This window comes from Oncorhynchus mykiss, chromosome 20 (assembly GCF_013265735.2).
Source record: "Oncorhynchus mykiss isolate Arlee chromosome 20, USDA_OmykA_1.1, whole genome shotgun sequence".
Lineage (NCBI taxonomy): Eukaryota > Metazoa > Chordata > Actinopteri > Salmoniformes > Salmonidae > Oncorhynchus > Oncorhynchus mykiss.
In genome coordinates, this window is record NC_048584.1 from 9,205,162 (window position 1) to 9,231,800 (window position 26,639).

At 46.2% G+C, this 26,639-nt stretch overlaps 1 protein-coding gene across 1 annotated transcript in view; it reads right to left on the bottom strand.

Moving 5' to 3' along the window:
• The window catches only part of spata20 (spermatogenesis associated 20), a 78,225-nt gene that overhangs the window by 11,873 nt on the left and 39,713 nt on the right, over positions 1-26,639 (bottom strand). The window lies entirely within an intron of this gene.

Here is a 26,639-nt window from a genome sequence, read left to right on the forward strand (position 1 = left end):
AGGAGTGGGCCAAAATCCCTGCTGCAGTGTGTGCAAACCTGGTCAAGAACTACAGGAAACGTATGATCTCTGTAATTGCAAACAAAGGTTTCTGTACCAACTATTAAGTTCTGCTTTTCTGATGTATCAAATACTTATGTCATGCAATAAAATGCTAATTAATTACTTAAAAATCATACAATGTGATTTTCTGGATTTTTGTTTTAGATTCCGTCTCTCACAGTTGAAGTGCACCTATGATAAAAAAATTACAGACCTCTACATGCTTTGTAAGTAGGAAAACCTGCAAAATCGGCAGTGTATCAAATACTTGTTCTCCCCACTGTACTTGTGGACATGGGGTCTGTGTCAGTGAACGAGGAGTTTTATTAGGAAGTCAACAGACGGTCTAAATCACATGGTGAGGAGACATCGGAAGCCCTGCCGCGTTCCGTACAGCCAACCACTGACAGCCTAACGTCGCTTCAAAACGACTTGTGTTGGAAGTTGAGCGTCGATAAAAAGATATCATCAAGACTGACGCTCAGATTTAAATGTCACAGGAGATTATCCGTAATAAATAACGCCACTTGACTAGGAATAATTACTCGCTCTAAATGCTAAAATACCACTGGGACATTAGTCCCGTTTCAAAAGTCCCCGTTCACTCCACCTACGTCCCACTAGCGTTGTCACCCGCAGCTCAACAATTACCAAAAGATCAGATTGTGTCAAACTACTGGTTTCACACTAAACTGAAAATGAGTATGTGTAGGACTGAAGAGGTGCGGTCTTAAACCTCGGGACGATTTGGAACTGGGTACACACTAATTGGTGGCACATGGAGCCTGGTAACACTTCACATCAAAGTGGGACTTGAAAAGGGGTGTGATTAAAATGGAGGCTGGACAGGGAGAGAGCCCGCTACAGCTTTATTATATGGGACTGTTAAAAATGCAGAAAATCAGCAAATCAAAATAAACGTTCTACCACATTGACCAATATTCTAATTTGGGGGAAGCTCGATTGATTCTGAGTTCGTGCATATAAACGTTTATCCGTGAAAACTGTTTCTAAAGACTTGTACTTTTCTATTTTTGTGAAAATCACTTGCGCTGCTCATGCTTTGAAGTCCACAATGTAGGGGCGAGTTTGTAAGGGCTATGCTAGGTGGTGATTGACAGAGATCAGCCAATTAAAACCTGTGACTGTTTCAGCCACACCTGCCTCACACTTCCAGTCAAGTCTCGTTCTGAGGAACTGTGAAGCCAGATGGTTCGACCGAGAGAGAGCTTGCCTCAGGACTACCTGACATGATGATTCCTTGCTGTCCCCAGTCCACCTGGCTGTGCTGCTGCTCCAGTTTCAACTGTTCTGTCTGTGATTATTATTATTATTTGACCATGCTGGTCATTTATGAACATTTGAACATCTTGGCCATGTTCTGTTATAATCTCCACCCGGCACAGCCAGAAGAGGACTGGCCACCCCACATAGCCTGGTTCCTCTCTAGGTTTCTTCCTAGGTTTTGGCCTTTCTAGGGAGTTTTTCCTAGCCACCGTGCTTCTACACCTGCATTGCTTGTTGTTTGGGGTTTTAGGCTGAGTTTCTGTACAGCACTTTGAGATATCAGCTGATGTACGAAGGGATATTTAAATACATTTGATTTGCTAGTGGATGAGATTAGGTACACACTAAATTAGAGTGTTGAATTAGTAGCTGGACACAGTGGTGAAAGCTTCCCAGGGCCTACCTGCCCAGGGCCTACCTGTCCAGGGCCTACCTGTCTTGTCCGGACGCACTGGCCAATCAATGGCATTAAGCTATTTAATCCATGCTTTCTCAAACTCGGTCCTGCACATTTAATTTTTTGTCCTAGCACTACACAGCTGATTCAAATAATCAACGCGTGATAATGAGTTGGTTATTTGAATCAGCTGTGTAGTGCGAAGGCTAGGACCGAGGGAAACCCTGATCTGATTCATTAATACGATTCGTCCCCGGGAACTGGAGAGTGTGAGTGTGTCAAATAAGTACCAGAGAGGAGAGGAAGAGGAGGAGAGTTAGGGGAAAAATACAGAAAAAGAAGAGAGGGTTGAGTTAGATGTAGCAGAGAGTGAAAGAGAGAAATCTCAGTCCCAGACGTCGATAGATGCTACCCGATCCTATAGGACAGCCAAGAGAGGAATGACTGAAGGAGAGGATGCTTGCTCGGCGCCATTGACTAGCTGCCTAAGTGAGTGTGTGTATCAGTCACCAGAAACATCTCCACTCCCTATTGCTCCACACACACACACACACAGGTTACATCCTCCAGAGTGGGTGGGTGTGTGTATCAGCCTCTACAATCAGTCAACATCCTCACTCTGTATTGTTCCGACGCACAAACGCGATTGGCTACATATTCCTGATTCTCCAGGGTGCGTGTGTGTCTTATCAGTGTGCCGTGGGTATTATTTACACAGCTGCAGTGTGGATAAGAGCTGAGCCTTGTTGAGGAGTGACAGACAACAGGAGACGAAACCGCGGACAGAGAGACAGCCAAAGAGGATCTGACGTGGGCTACAACTGGAGTCATTGACAGAGACTAATCGGAGTTTAAACACTGACTGAGTTCGCAAACTTCACATATGCACACTCATCCCTCACCACCCTTCATCCATCCCAACTTCTCCCGCTTTCTTTTCCCTACGGGAGACGAGAAGGTGAGGGACAGATGGATGGAGACGTGACGATAGAGTGATGATGATAGGAGTTGATTGGAGTGTAATCGTGAAGGAAGGAGAAATGGAGATGTCGGAAGGCTGCAGACAGCTCCCTGAGATGGAATCCGTCTGCTAGAATGTCTAGAGCTGTCAATCAAACTATGGTCTGGCCTCTGACTGGTCGATAGGCTCAGCAGGCGATTAACAGAGTGCAATAAAATGGCTAACACAGACACACACGCACTCTCTCAGAGTGGGCGATGAGAACCCCCGACAGAACTGGACGACAGGAGGAGGAGAGGAAAGAAGGGAGGAGAGCAGGTGGGGGACGAGTCAAGCTGTTGCATGCTGGGTAGCTCCGAGAACACCTACAGCTCAGAAAAGGACATGAGGGGAAGAGGGAAGGGAGGATAGAGGATAAGAGAAAAGGGAGGAGAGAATGTAAGGGAGAAGAGCGAATGAGAGAAAAGCGTGAATAAGTGAAGGGAGTTGGTAAAAGAGAGGGAAGCAGTAGTGATAGATCAGTAGTGTGTAAGGTGGCAGACTGTTCTATACTTGTTAAGTCTGCTGTCATCCTGTGTCGACAGCAGGGCTGTTACCATTGCTCCTCTCTCCTCTCCCTCCTCTCTCAGCTCTCCTGCACCCTCTTTCCCCCCCATCCCTTCCACCCCTCCATCTTACTAATTCCCTCTATTCCCCCCCTTTATCTCTACCCCTCCTTCCCTCCCCTTTACTCTGTTGGTGTCTCAGAGGTCTTGTTAGAGAAGTTCTAAATTCTATTCATTCTATTCTATTCATTCTAAAGGCCTGGCTGTTAGAGGCCACAAACCTCTGTCCTCAACTCATCCCTCTCTTTCTGTTTCCCCTCCTGAGTCCTCTCCTTATTTTGCCTTCTCATCTTCTCTGCAGTCTTCTCCTGTTTCATCTCTCCATTCCCCTGATCTCCATTCTGCTCGTGTCCTTTCTTACCCCCGTTTCCCTCCTTCCCAAATAACCTGAAAGGATCCCCCAGACTCACCCAAATACCACCCCAACAACCCTCCATATACAAGTACCCCAAGGGCCCCTTCAACACCTGCCACAGACATTTAAGGGCCCTAACAACCCCTCCACATACCCGATCCCCTCCCTGCTGCACTACTTAGTACACTCCCTAGGAAACAACCCAGTCACCTTTCTCATGCTCTTCTCTGGCTCTAATGGTGTACTGCAGACAGTACTAGTGCAGGGAGTCTTCCTAGAAAAGGTATAGTTTAAAGTGGAGGTACATACAGTCTAACTGAGATGTTTTCCACAAGACAAAGTAGCCAGACAGGCTCCCCCGGACTGGGAGGTGTTAAAATGTATGTTTTGCTGAACATGCTCTATTTTGGTGGCCTCTGGTACATTCTAATGCTAGATTGTATTTTCAAACAGCAACTATCAGGAAATAACACTGATCAAATGTGTTCACACTTGTACAGTGTTTGTTTTCATCAGCTGTTGTACAATGTTATATAAAAACACAGGGAAAACTTAATTTTGACTGTCTAGGCCTTTAGGCTTCAAGCTTTCTTTTAAGAGGCATTTTTTCAGCTATCTACAATCCAGGTATGATTGAAGAAGCAAGCAGGTGTTAAACATGGGCTTTGCTACACAGACAGCAGCATTTGAGTACTCCAATGTCAACACTTTGGTTGAACTTGGCAATTGATCCGCGCTTCACATGCGTGTCGAACCGCGCGGGGGGGGGGTGATCTACGGTCCGTTACACCACTACAGTCTAACAATGATGAACAACCAAGTTGACAGAGCTGGGAGAGTTTAAAAAATAATAAATGGGCAAATATTGTACAATCCAGGTGTACAAAGCTCTTAGAGACGTACCCAAAAAGACACAGCTGTAATCGCTGTCAAAGGTGATTCTAACATGTATTGACTCAAGGGGTTGAATATTTATCTAATCTTGATTAAATAAGTATTCAACTCCCATGATTATTTTTGTATACTCTTAATTAAAGCTCTGTCAAGTTGGTTGTTCATCATTGTTAGACAGTAGTGGTGTAACAGACCGTAGTTGGCAGCGATTACAGCTGTGTCTTTTTGGGCACGTCTCTAAGAGATTTCTACACCTGGATTGTACAATATTTGCTCATGATTCTTTTTTAAACTCTTCAAGCTCCGTCAAGTTGGTTGTTCATCATTGTTAGACAGTAGAGGTGTAACGGACTGTAGCTGATCCGTGTCCTGTACGGACCACCCCCCACGGTTCGGCACGCATGTGAACCGCAGATCAACTGCAAAGTTTAACCATCATAGTGTGAAATACAGTTTTACTGGCGCGGTTACTTTTTAAAGTAGTAATTCCCTACGTCTCGATGCTGCAGTGAAAAGATAGAGGCAAGACTGATGCGTGCTGCGTTTTACTCTGAAGCCTGAAGGTTGATTTGATCATTTAAAAAAAAGCATTTGTGTGCACTGTTCACGTGAACGGGGCACGTTGAATCCCAACGAATCAATCCTGGATGCTCACGTTGACAAAAAGCAAAGAAGAAAATAAGACCATGAACAGACATGGAGCTAGCAGAGGAGCTGAAGAACTGGAAAAGCCTCCCGCTTCATTTAAGTCTCACGTATGGGAGCATTTTGACTTCCCTGTCAAATATGATGACGGAAGAAGGGTGGTGGACAACACCATTACGGTGTGTTGGCATTGTGCCACAACAAAGCTGTAGGATCATGGAAATACATGGAGCGTGGCCACACATTTGGAGCGTCATCCCCCTGGTGTGTCAGTGACGGGAGCCAACTCAGCCCAGAGACAACTTCTCACCGCGGCATTTAAGCAGCCCGTTGCTGCAGAGTCAGACCGGACTAAAGTCATCACCAAATCTATTGGGATGTTTATCGCGGCAGACATGAGGCCATACTCTGTTGTGGAAAACAAAGAGTTGAAAAATATGGCGAAAGGGCTTGAGCCACGCTACGAAATCCCCTCGCGCACCCACTTCAGTGTGAAGATGGACCGAGCACGCCCCCATTCTCATCAACGGGGCTGTAGAGGAGCAGGTTGGTGTCCACATCAACAACAAACTAGAATGGTCCAAACACACCAAGACAGTCGTGAAGAGGACACGACAAAGCATATTCCCCCTCAGGAAACTCGAAAGATTTGGCATGGGTCCTGAGATCCTCAAAAGGTTCTACAGCTGCAATATCGAGAGCATGACTGGTTGCATCACTGCCTGTTACGGCAATTGCTCGGCCTCCGACCGCAAGGCACTACAGAGGGTAGTGCGTACGGCCCAGTACATCACTGGGGCTAAGCTGCCTGCCATCCAGGACCTCTACACCAGGCGGAGTCAGGGGAAGGTCCTAAAAATTGTCAAAGACCCCAGCCACCCCAGTCATAGACTGTTTTCTCTACTACCGTTCTCTTTTTACCGCCAAGACATGAACAGATAATCCTGAACAGATAATCAAATGGCGACCCGGACTATTTGCATTGTGTGCCTCCCCCCAACCCCTCTTTTATGCTGCTGCTACACATTATATGCATAATCAATTTAACTATACATTCGTGTACATACTACCTCAATTGGGCCCAATTGAGGTAGTATGTACACGAATGTGCTCCTGCACGAATGCGCTCTTGCACATTGGCTAACCAGGCTATCTGCATTGTGTCCCACCTACCACCCGCCAACCCCTCTTTTACACTACTGCTACTCTCTGTTCATCATATATGCATAGTCACTTTAACCATATCTACATGTACATACTACCTCAATCAGCCTGACTAACCGGTGTCTGTATGTAGCCTCGCTACTTTTATAGCCTCGCTACTGTATATAGCCTGTCTTTATACTGTTGTTTTATTTCTTTACTTACCTATTGTTCACCTAATACCTTTTTTGCACTATTGGTTACGTGACAAATACACTTTGAAATAATATCGTGCCAGATCTTTATGAACAGGAAAATATCAAAATTGTTGACGAATTATCCAAGACATCCTCTGTTGCCCTCACCACAGACGGCTGGACCTCCAGGGCAACGGAAAGCTAAGTGAATGTGACTGCTCACTACACCAGAGGCGTGAGAGATGTGAAGTCCGGTGCTACAGACAAGCCCCCTCTATCAGAGTCACACAGGCACAAATCTGGCGCAGGTACTGCTAGGAGCAGGAGCAGAGTGGAAGCTAGAGAGGCCCAACAGCAATATCCCAACCACCACAGATAATGCCAAGAACCAAGCAAATGCAGTGATAGAGGCTGAACTGGGGCCACAGATAGCTTGCTTTGCACATGTGATCAATTTAGCATCCTAAAGGGGAATCTCAGTGAACCAGATGGAACGCCTCCTTGGGAGGATCAGGAAGGTGGTTTCCTTTTTACACCGGAGCACAACAGCCACTCATGTGCTTAACACCAAGCAGGAAATGTTACAGCTACCGACTCACAAGCTCATACACCATGTCACAACAACATGGACCTCTACTTATGACATGTTGGAGAGCTATCTTGAGCAGCAGGCAGCTGTATACTCTGCACTGACAGACAAGACCCTAAAAAAGACAAAAACATCATCACCTTGTCTGATGATGACGTGAAAGTGGCAGAGGAGGTCCTCCAGGTGCTCAAACCCCTCAAAACAGTTACAACCCTAAGGAGCACTGAAACTGCACCGTCTGTGTCCGTGATCCTGCCTCTGAAAACAAGGATTCTACAATCCATGGCCCCAAGTGAGGAAGACAGCACCATCACTAGAGATGTCAAGGCTGCCATTAGAGAGGACCTGAACCCCAGATGCCCCCCTAATGTACTGGACTACTTTCATAGAGCTACTGCACTGGATCCAAGGTTCAAGTCCCTGTCTCACCTAGACCCTGCGCTGCCCCGGAGGACATACAGTGATGTCACCACTGAGATTCTGGCCACTGAAGAGGTAAAAGAAAAAAAAGAAAAAATAGTGAATTACTTAAATAATACATATAGTGCAGTCTAATCTTAGTCAATGCTATCGCTATTAGAATCATCCATTTTTGACTTGGAATAATAATGGCTTTTATTAAATGTTATTGCCACGATTATAGTTCTATGAAATATGAAACTAAATCATTAGTTTAATAGAACAAGTCATTTTTTCTGCAGGGTCAAGCCACAGAGCCGACAGGAGCAGACTCAGAGGCACCTCCTCTGCAAAATAATTCAGTCATGAAGGAGCTTTTCGGGAAGACCTTTGCGAGCAAGGACACAGGCAAGACGTTTGCCAAGACCATCAAAGAAGAGGTGGCATCCTACAAGGCAGCAAGTGTCATTGCAGTGGATGGTGATCTACTGACATGGTGGAAAAGCAATGAGTGTAAATACCCTCACATTGCCATGACGACAAGACACTACCTTACTGTGCCTGGCAATTCAGTTCCTAGCGAGAGGGTGTTCTCCACGGCAGGGGACATAGTGACTGCAAAGAGGTCTACCCTCTCCCCAGACAATGTAGACATCCTCATCTTTTGGAAAAAATAATTTTAATTTATAAGCTCAGCTCTGTTTTGCTTTCTTTCTTTTTGTACTTTTGTTTGATGACGTGGACACAGGCTATTTTTTCATTCACTATTGTTCAAAGGAAGAAGGTATCATGCCTCATATTGCACTTTAATTTAACAATTGAGTATTGAATATTTTATTTTAATATTTTATTTAAACATTGAAAAGTTCCTTGCTTTTAATGTTCTTTAAGTAATAAATGGAAAGCAAAGTTGTGTCTCCCTTTTTTTTTTGCTGATCTGAAAAACGATCCGATACGTGACTCAAAACCGTGATCCGAACCATGAGTTTTGTGATCTGTTGCACCACTACTAGACAGTCATTTTCAAGTCGTGCCAGAGATTTTCAATCCCATTTAAGTCAAAACTGTAAATGGGTGTCATGTTGTGTCTTGTCTCTGTCCTTTCCCTTCACCCTGTCTCCCTCTGCTGGTCGTTGTTATGTTACCTTTTCTCCCCCGCTTTCCCCCAGCTGTCCCTTGTCTCCTCTAACTACCCATTCACCCCGTTCCCCACCTGTTCCCTTTTTCCCTCTGATTAGGTCCCTATATCTCTCTCTGTTTCTGCTCCTGTCCTTGTCGGATTCTTGTTTGTTTGTGTTTCATGCCTGAGCCAGACTATCGTCATGTTTGCTGTAACCTTGTCCTGTCCTGTCGGAATCTGCCGGTCTATCTGAGCCTACCTTTGTGTGGTTATTAAAGAAGCTCTGTTTAAGTTAGTTCGCTTTTGGGTCCTCATTCACTCACCTTAACAGAAGAATCCGACCAAGAATGGACCCAGCGACTTCGGATCCTCTCCACTCAGCCGTCGGAATCCAGGGAGCGATGCTAGGCAGACACGAGCAGGAAGTGTCTGCTGCTCGACATGCCGTTGAGACCCTGGCCACCCAAGTCTCCAACCTCACAGAACAGGTTCACCATCTCCGCCTCGATCCACCGGCCACTTCCAGGGCTTTCGAATCTCCGGAGCCCAGAATCAATAACCCGCCGTGTTACTCTGGGGAGCCCACTGAATGCCGCTCGTTCCTCACCCAGTGTGATATTGTGTTTTCTCTCCAGCCCAACACTTACTCCAGGAGCACTGCTCGTGTCGCCTACGTCATATCTCTCCTTATTGGACGGGCTCGTGAGTGGGGCACGGCAATCTGGGAGGCAAGGGCTGAGTGTACTAACCAGTATCAGGACTTTAAGGAGGAGATGATACGGGTTTTTGATCGATCTGTTTTTGGGGAGGAGGCTTCCAGGGCCCTGTCTTCCCTATGTCAAGGTAATCGATCCATAACAGACTACTCTATTGAGTTTCGCACTCTTGCTGCCTCCAGTGGCTGGAACGAGCCGGCTTTGCTCGCTCGTTTTCTGGAGGGTCTCCGCGCAGAGGTAAAGGATGAGATTCTCTCCCGGGAGGTCCCTTCCAGCGTGGATTCCCTGATTGAACTCGCTATTCGCATTGAGCGACGGGTTGATCTGCGTCACCGAGCTCGTGGAAAGGAGCTCGCGTTCTCCGTTGCCCCCCTCTCCGCATCACTACCATCTTCCTCTGCCGGCTCGGGAGCTGAGCCTATGCAGCTGGGAGGTATCCGCATCTCGACTAAGGAGAGGGAACGGAGAATCACCAACCGCCTCTGTCTCTATTGCGGTTCTGCTGGTCATTTTGTCACTTCATGTCCAGTAAAAGCCAGAGCTCATCAGTAAGCGGAGGGCTACTGGTGAGCGCTACTACTCCTGTCTCTCCTTCAAGATCCTGCACTACCTTGTCGGTCCATCTACGCTGGACCGGTTCGTCAGCTTCCTGCAGTGCCTTAATAGACTCTGGGGCGGAGGGCTGTTTTATGGACGAGACCTGGGCTCGGGAACATGACATTCCTCTCAGACAGTTAAGGGAGTCCACGGCCTTGTTCGCCCTGGATGGTAGTCCTCTCCCCAGGATTCAGCGTGAGACGCTACCTTTAACCCTCACTGTTTCTGGTAATCATAGCGAAACCATTTCTTTTTTGATTTTTCGTTCACCTTTTACACCTGTTGTTTTGGGCCATCCCTGGCTAGTTTGTCATAATCCTTCCATTAATTGGTCTAGTAATTCTATCCTCTCCTGGAACGTCTCTTGTCATGTGAAATGTTTAATGTCTGCTATCCCTCCTGTTTCCTCTGTCTCTTCTTCACAGGAGGAGCCTGGTGATTTGACAGGGGTGCCGGAGGAATATCACGATCTGCGCACGGTGTTCAGTCGGTCCAGGGCCACCTCTCTTCCTCCACACCGGTCGTATGATTGTAGTATTGATCTCCTTCCGGGAACCACTCCCCCCCGGGGTAGACTATACTCTCTGTCGGCTCCCGAACGTAAGGCTCTCGAGGATTATTTGTCTGTAGCTCTTGACGCCGGTACCATAGTCCCCTCCTCCTCTCCCGCCGGAGCGGGGTTTTTTTTTGTCAAGAAGAAGGACGGGTCTCTGCGCCCCTGCATAGATTATCGAGGGCTGAATGACATAACAGTTAAGAATCGTTATCCGCTTCCTCTTATGTCTTCAGCCTTCGAGATCCTGCAGGGAGCCAGGTTTTTCACTAAGTTGGACCTTCGTAACGCTTACCATCTCGTGCGCATCAGGGAGGGGGACGAGTGGAAGACGGCGTTTAACACTCCGTTAGGGCACTTTGAATACCGGGTTCTTCCTTTCGGCCTCGCTAACGCTCCAGCTGTCTTTCAGGCATTAGTCAATGATGTCCTGAGAGACATGCTGAACATCTTTGTTTTCGTTTACCTTGACGATATCCTGATTTTTTCACCGTCACTCCAGATTCATGTTCAGCACGTTCGACGTGTCCTCCAGCGCCTTTTAGAGAATTGTCTTTTTGTGAAGGCTGAGAAGTGCACTTTTCATGCCTCCTCCGTCACATTTCTCGGTTCTGTTATTTCCGCTGAAGGCATTAAGATGGATCCCGCTAAAGTCCAAGCTGTCATTGATTGGCCCGTCCCTAAGTCACGCGTCGAGCTGCAGCGCTTTCTCGGCTTCGCGAACTTCTATCGTCGTTTCATCCGTAATTTCGGTCAGGTTGCCGCTCCTCTCACAGCCCTTACTTCTGTCAAGACGTGCTTTAAGTGGTCCGTTTCCGCCCAGGGAGCTTTTGATCTCCTCAAGAATCGTTTTACATCCGCTCCTATCCTTGTTACACCTGACGTCTCTAGACAGTTCGTTGTCGAGGTTGACGCGTCAGAGGTGGGCGTGGGAGCCATTCTTTCTCAGCGCTCCCTCTCTGACGACAAGGTCCACCCATGCGCATATTTTTCTCATCGCCTGTCGCCGTCGGAACGTAACTATGATGTGGGTAACCGCGAACTGCTCGCCATCCGGTTAGCCCTAGGCGAATGGCGACAGTGGTTGGAGGGGGCGACCGTTCCTTTTGTCGTTTGGACTGACCATAGGAACCTTGAGTACATCCGTTCTGCCAAACGACTTAATGCGCGTCAGGCGCGTTGGGCGCTGTTTTTCGCTCGTTTCGAGTTCGTGATTTCTTATCGTCCGGGCTCTAAGAACACCAAGCCTGATGCTTTGTCTCGTCTCTTCAGTTCTTCAGTAGCCTCCACTGACCCCGAGGGGATTCTCCCTGAGGGGCGTGTTGTCGGGTTGACTGTCTGGGGAATTGAGAGGCAGGTAAAACAAGCGCTCTCTCACACTCCGTCGCCGCGCGCTTGTCCTAGGAACCTTCTTTTCGTTCCCGTTCCTACTCGTCTGGCCGTTCTTCAGTGGGCTCACTCTGCCAAGTTAGCCGGCCACCCTGGCGTTCGGGGTACGCTTGCTTCCATTCGCCAGCGTTTTTGGTGGCCCACCCGGGAGCATGACACGCGTCGTTTCGTGGCTGCTTGTTCGGTCTGCGCGCAGACTAAGTCCGGTAACTCTCCTCCTGCCGGCCGTCTCAGGCCGCTTCCTATTCCCTCTCGACCGTGGTCTCACATCGCCTTAGATTTTGTCACCGGACTGCCTTCGTCAGCGGGGAAGACTGTTATTCTTACGGTTGTCGATAGGTTCTCTAAGGCGGCCCATTTCATTCCCCTTGCTAAGCTTCCTTCTGCTAAAGAGACGGCACAAATCATCATCGAGAATGTTTTCAGAATTCATGGCCTTCCGTCAGACGTCGTTTCGGACAGAGGTCCGCAATTCACGTCTCAATTTTGGAGGGAGTTTTGCCGTTTGATTGGGGCTTCCGTCAGTCTCTCTTCCGGCTTTCACCCCCAGTCTAACGGTCAAGCAGAACGGGCCAATCAGACTATTGGTCGCATCTTACGCAGTCTTTCTTTTCGCAACCCTGCGTCTTGGTCAGAACAGCTCCCCTGGGCAGAATACGCCCACAACTCGCTTCCTTCGTCTGCGACCGGGCTATCTCCTTTTCAGAGTAGCCTCGGGTACCAGCCTCCGCTGTTCTCATCTCAGTTCGCCGAGTCCAGCGTCCCCTCCACTCAGGCTTTTGTCCAACGTTGCGAGCGCACCTGGAAGAGGGTCAGGTCTGCACTTTGCCGTTATAGGACGCAGACTGTGAGGGCTGCTAATAAGCGTAGAACGAAGAGCCCTAGATATTGTCGCGGTCAGAGAGTTTGGCTCTCCACTCAGAACCTTCCCCTTAAGACGGCTTCTCGCAAGTTGACCCCGCGGTTCATTGGTCCGTTCCGTATTTCTCGGGTCATTAATCCTGTCGCAGTTCGACTTCTTCTTCCGCGATACCTTCGTCGCGTCCACCCGGTCTTCCATGTCTCCTGTATTAAGCCCGTTCTTCGCGCCCCCGCTCGTCTTCCCCCCCCCCCCCCCCATCCTTGTCGAGGGCGCACCCATCTACAGGGTCCGCAGGATTTTGGACATGCGTCCACGGGGCCGTGGTCACCAGTACCTTGTCGATTGGGAGGGGTACGGTCCTGAGGAGAGGAGTTGGGTTCCCTCTCGGGACGTGCTGGACCGTGCGCTGATCGAGGATTTCCTCCGTTGCCGCCAGGTTTCCTCCTCGAGTGCGCCAGGAGGCGCTCGGTGAGTGGGGGGGTACTGTCATGTTGTGTCTTGTCTCTGTCCTTTCCCTTCACCCTGTCTCCCTCTGCTGGTCGTTGTTATGTTACCTTTTCTCCCCCGCTTTCCCCCAGCTGTCCCTTGTCTCCTCTAACTACCCATTCACCCCGTTCCCCACCTGTTCCCTTTTTCCCTCTGATTAGGTCCCTATATCTCTCTCTGTTTCTGCTCCTGTCCTTGTCGGATTCTTGTTTGTTTGTGTTTCATGCCTGAGCCAGACTATCGTCATGTTTGCTGTAACCTTGTCCTGTCCTGTCGGAATCTGCCGGTCTATCTGAGCCTACCTTTGTGTGGTTATTAAAGAAGCTCTGTTTAAGTTAGTTCGCTTTTGGGTCCTCATTCACTCACCTTAACAATGGGCCACTCAGGAACCTTCAATGTCGTCTTGGTAAGTAACTTGTGTATACATGGCCTTGGGTTTAAGGTTATTGTCCTTCTGAAAGTAAAAATTGGTCTCCCAGTGTCTGTTGGAAAGCAGGTTTTCCTCTAGGATTGTGCCTGTTCTCAGGTCTTTATTTTTATACAAACAAAACTCCCTAGTCCTTGCTAATGATGAGCATATCCATAACATGACGCAGCTACCACCATGCTTGAAAATATGACAAGTAGTACTCAGTGATGTTGGATTTCCCCCAAACATAATGCTTTATATTCAGGACAAAAAGTACATTTCTTTTCCACATATTTTGCAGTATTACTTTAGTGTCTTATTGCAAACAGGAAGCATGTTTGGCATATTTTCTTATTCTGTACAGACTTTCTGTCACGACTCCCGTCGAAGTTGTCCCCCCCGCCTGTTCGGGTGGCGCTCGGCGGTCGTTGTCACCGGCCTACTAGCCGCCACTGATCCCTTTTTCTTTTCTGTTAGTTTTGTCTCATTAGTTACACCTGTTCCTATTTTGTGTGTGTGTGATTTGCTTCCCTATTTAGCGTGTGGAACCCGCCCCTTTGTTGTGCGGGATTATTTTAATGTTCACGTTGTGTCGTTGGTGTTGTTTGTGCTCTGGACCGTGTTACCCGTTGTTTTGGGTTGGTCAGTGTTTTGGCGCCCTGCGTGTTTGGGCATTTACATTTGGTGCCGCATTAAAGTGCATCTTTCCCCTGGACCTCTCTGCTCTCTGCGCCTGATTCCTCTCTACACACCTAGCCAGCCGTGACACGTTCTTCTTTTCACCCGGTCATTTAGGTTAGTATTGTGGAGTAACTACAATGCTCTTTATCCATCCTCAGTTTTTACAGAGTGAGTCCATGCCGCTTATGTGACTTAAGAAAATGTAGCTTTGCCGTAACAAATGTGTTGAATACTTGACTCAAGACATTTCAGATGTCTCAAGTTGAGGGAGCGTGCAATTGGCATGCTGACTGCAGCAATGTCCACCAGAGCTGTTGCCAGATAAATAAATGAACATTAAAATGACCAAAAGCCGCCGCCAACGTTGTTTTAGAGAATTTGGCAGCATGTCCAACCACAGACAACGCCAGCCCAGGACCTCCACATCTGACTTCTTCACCTGCGGGATTGCGTCAGCGCAGCCACCCGGACAGTTGATGAACCTGTGGGTTTGCACAACCGAATCATTTCTGCACAAACTGTCAGAAACTGTCTCAGGGAAGCTCATCTGCATGCTCGCAAGCCTCACCAGGGTCTTGAACTTACGGCAGTTCGGTGTCGTAACTGACTTCAGTGGGCAAATGCTCACCTCCACTAACACGCTGGAGAAGTGTGTTCTTCTCAGATGAATTCGGTTTCAACTGCACCTGGCAGACGGCAGACAGCTTGTATGGTGTTGGGTGAGCGAGCGGTTTGTGAACAGAGTACCCCGTGATGGCGGTGGGGTTATGGTATGGGTAGCTATGAACAACGAACACAATTGCATTTTATCTATGGCAATTTGAATGCACAGAGATACGAATGACGAGATCCTGAGGCCCATTATCGAGCCATTCATCCCCCGCCATCACCTCATGTTTCAGCATGTTAATGCAAGAATCTGTACACAATTCACAGAAGCTGCAAATGTGCCATACTCACCACACATGACACCCATTGAGCATGTTTGGGATGCTCTGGATCAAAGTGAACAGCGTGTTCCAGTTCCCAATAACATGACTAAAAGAATGTGGAAACCTGCTCATTTAACATCTCATTACAAAATCATGGGCATTAACATGGAGTTGGTTCCCCGTTTGCTGCTATAAGAGCCTCACACCTCTGGGAAGGCTTTACACTAGATGTTGGAGCATTACTGCGGGTAATTGCTTCCATTCAGCGACAAGAGCATTAGTGAGGTTCGGCACTTATGTTGGGCGCTTAGGCCTGGCTCACAGTTGTCGTTCCAATACATCCTCAAGGTGTTTGATGGGGTTGAGGTCAGGGCTCTGTGCAGGACAGTTAAGTTCTACCATACCAATCTCAACAAACCATTTCTGTATGGACCTCGCTTTGTGCATGTTAAATGAGCAGGTTTCCCACATGGTCATGCTGAAACAGGAAAGGGCCTTTTCCAAACTGTTGCCACGAAGTTAGAAGCACAGAATCGTCTAGAATGTCATTGTATGCTGTAGCGTAGTGTTAAGATTTGCCTTCATTGGAACTAAGGGGCCTTGCCCAAACCATGAAAAACATACCAAAAGAGAAATGACATGGTTACAGTAGGCTAGCCAAGAGGAATGCTCAGTATTTTTTTTAAGCTTTCTTTTTGCAGACTATCAACTAGCTAGCATATTGCTAGTATGTTCACTATTGGAGGTTAACTTTTGCAAATCACTTTCCCTAAAAGAAATACGCTCAGTGAGACATCAGTACTGCTCGAGAAGTTGCGTGGTGGCGCTTGAATGAACAGCCAATCAGATTTCTCAAATACAAATAGCATGACATTTATGCGTGTAGTCTTCAATGGTAGATTGCGACAGAGCAGGTAAATGTTGAACTGGAATGCATGCAAAAAGGCACTGAAAAGTTACTGGCCCAAGAGTTACTGGCCCAGTGACTGACGATATCCACTGGCCCAACGTGATTTAGTGGCCCCGGGCCAGCAGGCCATCGTTAATGTCGGACATAGCGCGTGAAATAAAATGAATGAATGTGCTAGAAAACAATAGGCTATGTGGATTTCAACTCATCCTTAACACATTAAGGATGAGTCCTGCCCTGCCTATGCCCTGCCTATCTAAGGTCTTCGAAAGCCAAGTCAACAAACAGGTCACTGACCATCTCGAATCCCACCGTACCTTCTCCGCTGTGCAATCTGGTTTCCGAGCCGGTCACGGGTGCACCTCAGCCACGCTCAAGGTACTAAACGATATCATAACCGCCATCGATAAAAGACAGTACTGTGCAGCCATCTTCATCGACCTTGCCAAGGCTTTCGACTCTGTCAATCACCATATTCTTATCGGCAGACTCAGTAGCCTCGGTTTTTCTGATGACTGCCTTGCCTGGTTCACCAACTACTTTGCAGACAGAGTTCTGTGTGTCAAATCGGAGGGCATGCTGTCCGGTCCTCTGGCAGTCTCTATGGGGGTGCCACAGGGTTCAATTCTCGGGCCGACTCTTTTCTCTGTATATATCAATGATGTTGCTCTTGCTGCGGGCGATTCCCTGATCCACCTCTACGCAGACGACACCATTCTATATACTTCCGGCCCGTTCTTGGACACTGTGCTATCTAACCTCCAAACGAGCTTCAATGCCATACAACACTCCTTCCGTGGCCTCCAACTGCTCTTAAACGCTAGTAAAACCAAATGCATGCTTTTCAACCGTTCGCTGCCTGCACCCGCACGCCTGACTAGCATCACCACCTTGGATGGTTCCGATCTTGAATATGTGGACATCTATAAGTACCTAGGTGTCTGGCTAGATTGTAAACTCTCCTTCCAGACTCATATCAAACATCTCCAATCGAAAATCAAATCTAGAGTCGGCTTTCTATTCCGCAACAAAGCCTCCTTCACTCACGCCGCCAAACGTACCCTAGTAAAACTGACTATCCTACCGATCCTCGACTTCGGCGATGTCATCTACAAAATTGCTTCCAACACTCTACTCAGCAAACTGGATGCAGTTTATCACAGTGCCATCCGTTTTGTCACTAAAGCACCTTATACCACCCACCACTGCGACCTGTATGCTCTAGTCGGCTGGCTCTCGCTACATATTCGTCGCCAGACCCACTGGCTCCAGGTCATCTACAAGTCCATGCTAGGTAAAGCTCCGCCTTATCTCAGTTCACTGGTCACGATGGCAACACCCTCCCGTAACACGCGCTCCAGCAGGTGTATCTCACGGATCATCCCTAAAGCCAACACCTCATTTGGCCGCCTTTCGTTCCAGTTCTCTGCTGCCTGTGACTGGAACGAATTGCAAAAATCGCTGAAGTTGGAGACTTTTATCTCCCTCACCAACTTCAAACATCTGCTATCTGAGCAGCTAACCGATCGCTGCAGCTGTACATAGTCTATCGGTAAATAGCCCACCCATTTTTACCTACCTCATCCCCATACTGTTTTTATTTATTTTATTTTCTGCTCTTTTGCACACCAATATCTCTACCTGTACATGACCATCTGATCATTTATCACTCCAGTGTTAATCTGCAAAATTGTAATTATTCGCCTACCTCCTCATGCCTTTTGCACACAATGTATATAGACTCACCTTTTTTCTACTGTATTATTGACTTGTTAATTGTTTACTCCATGTGTAACTCTGTGTTGTCTGTTCACACTGCTATGCTTTATCTTGGCCAGGTCGCAGTTGCAAATGAGAACTTGTTCTCAACTAGCCTACCTGGTTAAATAAAGGTTAAATAAAACAAAATAAAAATTATACGGGATGTGCAAATTCATGCGCTCTTCCTCCGTGTAGAAATTTGACTGCAACCACAGCTCGCACGCACACCCAGGTACCGAGAGGCGGGACTGACAGCAGATGGTCGAACCATCCGCGTTTCCCTGTCATCGCTCACTTTGTGACTGACAGCCTGTCCTATCAATAGATTGGACGATATGCATATTCCAGCATTCTAGCAGCAATGGGCTCAGCAGACTTTTTTTTCTGACTAGCCTAGTAGATTTAAGTGGAAAAAAGTACCCGGCTGAAAAATACTCTGTAATCGGCTGTATAGCCGACAGCCGGCACTAGTGTAAAATACTGCTAATCCCTATTCCCTGATGATAGAAAGAGAGGGTGTGAAAAGGAAGGTGATTTTTAGACTGAAGAAGAAAGAGACGAGAAAAGGAAAGAGATCCAGAGAGAAAGGGCGTGTGTAACAGAGATTGGGTACTTGTTAAAAGGTGATGTGTGTTTGCTTGTAACCGTCGTAAAGCCTATGCGAGAAAAAGGTTAGGCACAACCAGCAACCTGATAATCAACCCATTTTGGCCTTCAATAGAACATCTACCAACATCTAGCACACAGCAATTACAATCAAGGCCGATTTTACACATCATTGTCTGGAGCATTAATTGATATGGGGGGGGGGGGGGGGGGTTAGGGGAGCATTTAACTCTAGAGCAGGGGTATTCAACTCTTACGCTACGAGGTCCAGAGCCTGGTGGTTTTCTGTTCTACCTGATAATATATTGCACCCACCTGGTGTCCCAGGTTTAAAACAATGAAAAAACACTGGAACTAGAGTCGAGATCCAGAGTTGAGTTTGAGGGCTCTAGATTAGAGCAATGAATATACATGGAATAAACAAAGTATGTGATGCTAAAATGCATCAAACTGGACACAGCTCATTCCCCTCAATTAACCCTGCCTTGCCTCAGCCCTGACCGACAGATTACTTCATGATTAGAATTTAATTAAACTACATCGTCTCTCCCTCTGCCTAATGTGTCGTGGAGAACACTTCCCTTGTTATTTTATTTCCTCCGCTCTCTTCTCCCTTTCTCCTCCACCTTATCCTCCCTCTTTTCAACCTCCCTCCCTCTCTCTCTCCATCCTTTCCCCTCCCTCCCTCCCTCCCTCTCTCTCTCCATCCTTTCCCCTCCCTCCCTCCCTCCCTCTCTCTCTCCATCCTTTCCCCTCCCTCCCTCCCTCCCTCTCTCTCTCTCTCTCTCTCTCTCTCCTATCAGATATTATGGGAACAGTAGTTTTCCCGCTAGAGGGCGATATTGTTAAATCAGTGGTTCCCAACCAGGGGTGCTAACCTGGGATACTTGGCCTATCCATAGGGGGTACTTGAGAAGACTCATGAGACCATAGGCTTACTGGTAATATGCACATGAGGGAGAACTTCCGGGGAACTCTGGGCCAGAGCAAAATTCAGAAAAGGATTGGGAACCACTTTAGATTATCAGCTCTCGGCCCGCCCAAGGCTCTCTCTCCTGGGGTGTGTGTGTGTGTCCAAGGGTACTGCTAATGGCTTTCTGTTTTGTCTACATCTGGAGATGCATGTCTGTGGTACCCTCTTTCTTTCTCTCAATTATAGGCTTGTTAAAAATGACAACATCTCTCCTTCCATTCATGATGATATCCATTCATGATGATATGATATTCCATTTTCTATCCCTCTTTCTCTGCTCTCCATTCTAAGCCCCAGAAACATCCAGAGGTCCCACATTATGCCTGACCCTCTTAGCTAGAGTTGACATTGCTCTCTCCCAGAACTTCTTAGGGCATTTGAATATGGACACCCAGCGGTGTCCTGTTACGTTCTCTCTCTCTTCTCTTGTGCGGCATCATTCTACTCATGGCTTTATCCGGTGCGGCATGACATTCTCTCTACATGTTCATCTGTACGGGTTATTGCTGGTCCTGGTGGTAATCCTTATGGCCGATCTCTATGCTGTGATCTCCTACGTGTTCCCATTACCCCATTGAACTGAGATATCATCAAGGTACATGTTTAAAAATGTGAAATAAATGAGCATTATAGCATTTTCTTTCCAAACAAATGACTGCTAAACAGCAGCAGACTACCTCACGATAAAGATAATAGAATTGTATTGAGTGTGTGTGTGTGTGTTGGTGTGCATAAGTGTCAGTGGTCGCAAAGTATAGATTGCCGCGGTCTTTCCTCAGTGGCATTAGGGTATGTTGTTAGACAGTGGCTAGAGAGGGCGCCGTAATGAGAGAAACATCACATACTGGAAGAAATGATACGCTACTGAAAACATTAGGATATTCATCCTACAGGATGAATCACGTTTCATTTTCTGCTCCCCATCAAATGAGAGAGGAAATGCAAAACTGCCACCTGTCATCCTTCCTCAATTGCACATGCCGACCCTCGTGACGCTGGCTGCCGACAGTTTTCTTTCTACCTGATTAAAGAGATAAAGTCCAGACAGGCTCGACTTATTTTAGGAAACTCTCTGAATGGACAGAGATAATTAGCGAACTCATACATGCACACCCACCCACCCACCTAAAAGGACCCATTAATCAAAGCCGCCTGCAGCGCATCTTGCTCAAATCACATTTCTTCTTTCTCAGAAAAAAAGGGGGGAAAAAGTATTAAAAACCTCGTCTTTGCTACAATTCCTTTCTATAGGATATCAACAACTAGTCGACACTATAGGATAATGCCAAATCAATGTAGCCCATCACATAAATTGCCAAGGAAAGTGGAGGGGAGATATGGAGACAGCTGTGATATAGGCCTAGGCTACTGTATAAGAAGATGAAATTGACAACCATTAGAGAATAGAAACACATGCACACAGCCTGTCCATATTCTATCTGCTGTTGACACATGTTTGTGAACCAACGGATGGTAATGTTGGCACCAGGCCTACATTTTAATCTGTGCAATCACTTATTGACAAGGGTAGCCTAAACTCTGGCGGATATTTCACCGCTCCCTCCTTGTAATTGATGCATCTCCTCTGGCAACTCACCTCTCTCTTAAACAGGTAGCCTATGCTATATATAGACAATGAACAGCAATATACAGCACCAGTCCAAAACTTGGACACACCTACTCATTCAAGGGTTTTTCTTTATTTTTACTATTTTCTACATTGTAGAACAATAACGAAGACATCAAAACATATTTTATACTTGAGATTCTTCAAAGTAGTCACCTTTGCCTTGATGACAGCTTTGCACACTCTTGGCATTCTCTCAACTAGTTTCACCTGGAATGCTTCACCAACAGTCTTAAAGGAGTTCCCACATATGCTGAGCACTTGTTGGCTTTTCCTTCACTCTGCGGTCCAACTCATCCCAAACCATCTCAATAGGGTTGAGGTCAGGGAGATTGGGGAGGCCAGGTCATCTGATGCAGCACCATCACTCTCCTTCTAGGTCAAATAACCTTTACACAGCCTGGAGGTGTGACCTGGGTCATTGTCTTGTTGAAAAATGATAGTCCCACTAAGAGCAAACCCGATGGGATGGTGTATCGCTGCAGAATGCTGTGGTAGCCATGCTGGTTAAGTGTGCCTTGAATTCTAAATAAATCACAGACAGTGTCACCAGAAATACACCCCCACAACATCACACCTCCTCCTCCATTCTTGACGGTGGGAACCACACATGCGGAGATGATCCGTTCACCTACTCTGCGTCTCACAAAGACACGGCGGTTGGAACCAAAAATCTCACATTTGGACTCATCAGACCAAAGGACCGATTTCCAGAGGTCTAATGTCCATTGCTTGTGTTTCTTTGTCTAAGCAAACCAAGTAGTGGTTTCTTTGTAACAATTCGACCATGAAGGCCTGATTCACGCAGTCTCCTCTGAACAGTTGATGTTGAGATGTGTCTGTTACCTGAACTCTGTGAAGCATTTATTTGAGCTGAAATCTGAGGTGCAGTTAACTCTAATGAACTTATCCTCCGCAGAAGAGGTAACTCTGGGTCTTCCTTTCCTGTGGCGGTCCTCATGAGAGCCAGTTTCATCATAGCGCTTGATGTTTATTGTGCACTTAAAATAAACTTTCAAAGTTCTTGAAATTTTACAGATTGACTGACTTTTATGTCTTAAAGTAATGATGGACTGTCATTTTCTTTGCATATTTGAGCTGTTCTTGCCATAATATGGACTTGGTATTTTATCAAATAGGGCTATCTTCTGTATAGCACCCCTACCTTGTCACAACACAACGGGTTGGCTCAAATGCATTGAGGAAAGAAATTCTGTCACGACTTCTACCGAAGGTAACTCCTCTCCCTGTTCGGGCGGCGCTCGGCGTCGCCGGTCTACTAGCCATTACCGATCACTTTTTCTTTTTCTGGTTGTTTTGTCTGTGTTCCTTTTCACACCTGGTTTTCAATTGCTTTGATTTCTGTGGGTATATAGGGCACCTGTTACCTGCCGTAATTCGTGCAGGATTAGACTTGTGTGTATTGCGTTCGATGGTATTTGATGTTTGTTGTTTTTTCGCTATTACGCACGTGTATGTAAAGTGTCGGAACTGTGTTAGTCCCTCCGTGTGTTTGCACGATTATTCAAGAGCGTAGTTTTGGGAGTTTTGTTCTGTGCCGTTTGCATTGGTGGACTATATTATTAAACACGCTTCTCAGACATCCCTGCTCTCCTGCGCCTGACTCCTACACCTCTCACCAAGACGCATGATATCACAAATTCCACAAATTAACATGGCACACCTGTTAATTGAAATGCATTCCAGGTGACTACCTCATGACGCTGGTTGAGAGAATGCCAAGAGTGTGCAAAGCTGTCATCAAGGCAAAGAATATAAAATATAAAATATATTTTGATTTGTTTAACACTTTCTTGGTTACTACATGATTCCATATGTGTTATTTCATAGTTTATTTCTTCACTATTATTTCTACAATGCAGAAAATAGTAAAAATAAAGAAAAACCGTTGAATGAATAGTTGTGTCCAAACCTTTGACTGGTACTGTAGTTTGAAACCTAGAACTTTGAGGAGAGAAGCGTCGATCGATCCACTTGTTTGCTGAACAGATATAAAATAGGCGACAGTGTTGGCAATGAACTGTCGTGGAAGTTTAAAAGGTGAGAGCGACGTGAAGCTATGGTATGATGTGATCACACTGGCTAAATGGAAACATTGCTGCATTGCAAAAAAACAGGCAGAGAGAAATTCATGAATTTATTCATTCACACAATGAACCCACAGACCTGTCAGTGGTAGTGCGTGGACTGTCAGGGGCAGTGCGTGGACTGTCAGTGGTAGTGCGTGGACAGTCAGTGGCAGTGCGTGGACTGTCAGTGGTAGTGCGTGGAATGTCAGTGGCAGTGCGTGGACTGTCAGTGGCAGTGCGTGGACTGTCAGTGGCAGTGCGTGGACAGTCAGTGGCAGTGCGTGGACAGTCAGTGGCAGTGCGTGGACAGTCAGTGGCAGTGCGTGGACTGTCAGTGGCAGTGCGTGGACTGTCAGTGGCAGTGCGTGGACAGTCAGTGGTAGTGCGTGGACAGTCAGTGGCAGTGCGTGGACTGTCAGTGGCAGTGCGTGGACTGTCAGTGGCAGTGCGTGGACAGTCAGTGGCAGTGCGTGGACTGTCAGTGGCAGTGCGTGGACTGTCAGTGGCAGTGCGTGGACAGTCAGTGGCAGTGCGTGGACAGTCAGTGGCAGTGCGTGGACAGTCAGTGGCAGTGCGTGGACTGTCAGTGGCAGTGCGTGGACTGTCAGTGGCAGTGCGTGGACTGTCAGTGGCAGTGCGTGGACTGTCAGTGGTAGGCTATACCCTGTATTTTCTGTAGCATTAAAAATATTCTGCTGATGTTTCCAGTCATATAAAATGTAATAGGCTAGAAATGACATGTAATTTGTTTATACAGACGTAAAGCCACATTTTTGCCGGGCAAAGAAAGGAGATGAAACGTTTCTCTGTTTGCCATTAAAGGCATTGGAATTGTTCCATGCATCTCTCTCACATAGTAGGGTAGGCTACATACACATACACAGTAAATCAATGTTTTGCTAAGTTTTATACAGAACTATATACGGTTACTTCACACAAATATTTTCATTAATTAAGTGCCTGGGTTTGTAGCCATGAAAAATGAAAAACCCAGACTGTGCCGCAATGATCTCTGTCGGAGCCCACGGGTGCTGCGGTGTTGCATCCCTCTACCCCCTGTGCAATGGCCAAGTTACCTCACAGCTACCCCCAGCTACCCCCAGTGAGAAATTCCTGATTGCCGCCGCTGAGCAGGACTGTGGTTCTAAGAGGCAGGCTGAGCGATTGGCTCATTGGTGATGGTGTGTTAAGACAAGAAATACTCAGCTATCGAACATCCCCAAATTAGCCTTTTTCTATATCCGTGGCGTGATCACAGGACAGGACAGAGAAACCCGACATGCTCACATGCGAACAAAAGAAAAGACAACCAAGAAATGAATAAAACTCATGATGACATGAGATGAATAAAGTTAGGAGCTAGGACTGAAATAGGTGCTGGAGGCCTATTCATTTCTGGGACTGGTAGGCAACTGTTTATATGGGCAAGAGCTCCACAATACTTTTGAGCTAATATTCTATATGAGGACAATGAGCTCAGTAGAAAAATGGAGGTGCTGGTTGGCTACTCAGCTCCGGTGATCTCCTGTCCAAGTCAAACACAGGATATAAATGATAAAGCTATGTCACGGGCAATTGATACATTAAAAGGGGGATACATCTGGGGAAGAAAATAAAGGGCCTCATTGCCAAAATCCAGAAGCATCCATTTTACAAAAGGAGGGTAGGTGGAAAAACTATTCACACAATGAAACAACTATTTTATAAATAGGCCTACAGCTACACAGTAGCCTAATGGTGGCTGGCTGCCAGGGGTGGAAAAAGTACCCAACTGTCATACTTGAGTAAAAGTAAAGATACTTGAGTCATTTTCTATTAAGGTAAAAGTAAGTCACCCAGTAAAATTCTACTTGAGTAAAAGTCTAAAAGTATTTGGTTTAAAATATACTTAAGTATCAAAAGTTGAAATCAATTCAAATTCCTTATATTAAGCAAGCCAGACGGCACCATTTTCTTGTGTTTTTTTTAATTTACGGAAAGCCACGGGCACACTCCAACATTCACATATCATTTATAAAAACGAAGCATGTGTGTTTAGTGAGTCCGCCAGATCAGAGGCAGTAGGGATGACCAGGGATGTTCTCTTGATAAGTGTGTGAATTTGACTATTTTCCTGTCCTGCTAAGCATTCAAAATGTAACGAGTACTTTTGGGTGTCAAGGAAAATGTATGGAGTAAAAAGTACAAGATTTTCTTAAGGAATGTAGTGAAGTAAAAGTAAAAGAGGTCCAAAATATAAATAGTAAAATAAAGTACCAATAAGTGGTACTTTAAAGTAGCTTTACTTTACACCAGTGCGTGCTGCAAATCAACTAGCCTCATCTTAAAAAAAAAAAAAAAAGAGGTGATAGGCCTATTTGAGCTAAATCGACACAAATGTAATTGATTAGATTACTCCGTCAATAAAAAAATAAATACAGAATGTACATGTAAATGTACATGTAGCTCTGAAGCTAACATCAGTTCACTAACGTTACTCTAGAACTTTATTTGCGTTAGCAAACCATAACGCAAAATGTGCTAATTTCAAAGCTGATTCTTTTTCCCCTTGCCGAGACGAACTGCCCAAGCCCAACTGTCTGGCTGCGCGAGTGGAGACAGCGCATATTTTTTCTAAAAGAAGACAATAGACTACTTATATGAAAATGTTGTTGATCAGTAGGCCTAAATGGTCCCAAATGAACAGGGAAACAGATGGTCATCTGCAGCCCCAAAGACCACTGGAATCAGCCAAAACGATCTCGATATCTCAAATGGATGAACACACTCCTATTGAAGATGCATTCACCTGTATTGTGAGTGGGCCTAGGCTACATCTTGATTTACCCAGTTTATGAAGAGATTGACCATTCAAATAAATGATAACCATTATGTTGTTATGTAGTTCAATTGTTAAAGACAAAGTCAAATTGATTGTATGGTTGTATAATGTATTTGTTACTGCATACATGGTTGTCTCTGGGGAAAAAGTCTCAAAATGTTCAAATTTAATTATATTTATTATTGGCATAACATATCGGTCTCTTTGACCTCCAAAAATTGGTATCGGACGTGAAAAAAAACAAAAATCGGTCGTCCTCTAAATCAGTAGTTTCATTAGGATTCATTTAGGCCTTAATAATCACTCGCGATACAGCGAGGCCACTGTGCCTGACATTTAAACAACACGAGGTTAGCCAACACCCCAGGCACTGTCACAACCAGCCCTGCTGTGTGTGTGTGTGTGTGTGTGTGTGTGTGTTTGAGACCGTGTGAGAGTATGAAAGTGTGTGTGTGTGAGAGAGATGAATTTGACAACCTGACCTTTTGGTATGATTGCTGTAACACTCATTATGAGACAAACTTAAGGACAAGAGGATGTGTCACTCCAAAATAACTTAGAAATAATTTAAATAAGCAATAAAGCCCAAGGG